Below are 309 nucleotides of genomic sequence, written 5' to 3'. Positions count from 1 at the left end.
TTAGAGAGGTAAGTTGTTTCCATTATAAAGAACGTCAAAAGTCATATTTTAAAGATATATTTTTTACAGATTTCCCCCTCTTTTTTTTAAACACGAGGAAGAATTTCAGTTCCGTTCCACCTTGAACAGACTTTATAAAGAAAGCGAATTAGTCTTTAGGATTTCTGGCGTCAACGATAATGCTGCAGCGGAGGTCAAGCCAGGGTTGCCATGGTGATAAAGGTAAAGGACGCAATTGCAGGATCTTCGGCCGCCCGGTGCGTGCGATCCCTGCTTGCAGAGGCTGATGCGCCGTCACTTGTCTGGGCC

The 309-nt window shown here is 44.3% G+C and overlaps 1 protein-coding gene across 1 annotated transcript in view; it reads left to right on the top strand.

Moving 5' to 3' along the window:
* The window catches only part of LOC119586436, a gene marked incomplete in the record, with an annotated part of 196,777 nt that overhangs the window by 114,414 nt on the left and 82,054 nt on the right, over positions 1–309 (top strand).

Source organism: Penaeus monodon, chromosome 21 (genome assembly GCF_015228065.2).
Source record: "Penaeus monodon isolate SGIC_2016 chromosome 21, NSTDA_Pmon_1, whole genome shotgun sequence".
Classification (NCBI taxonomy): Eukaryota; Metazoa; Arthropoda; class Malacostraca; order Decapoda; family Penaeidae; genus Penaeus; species Penaeus monodon.
This window is presented reverse-complemented; position numbering and strand designations above follow the sequence as displayed.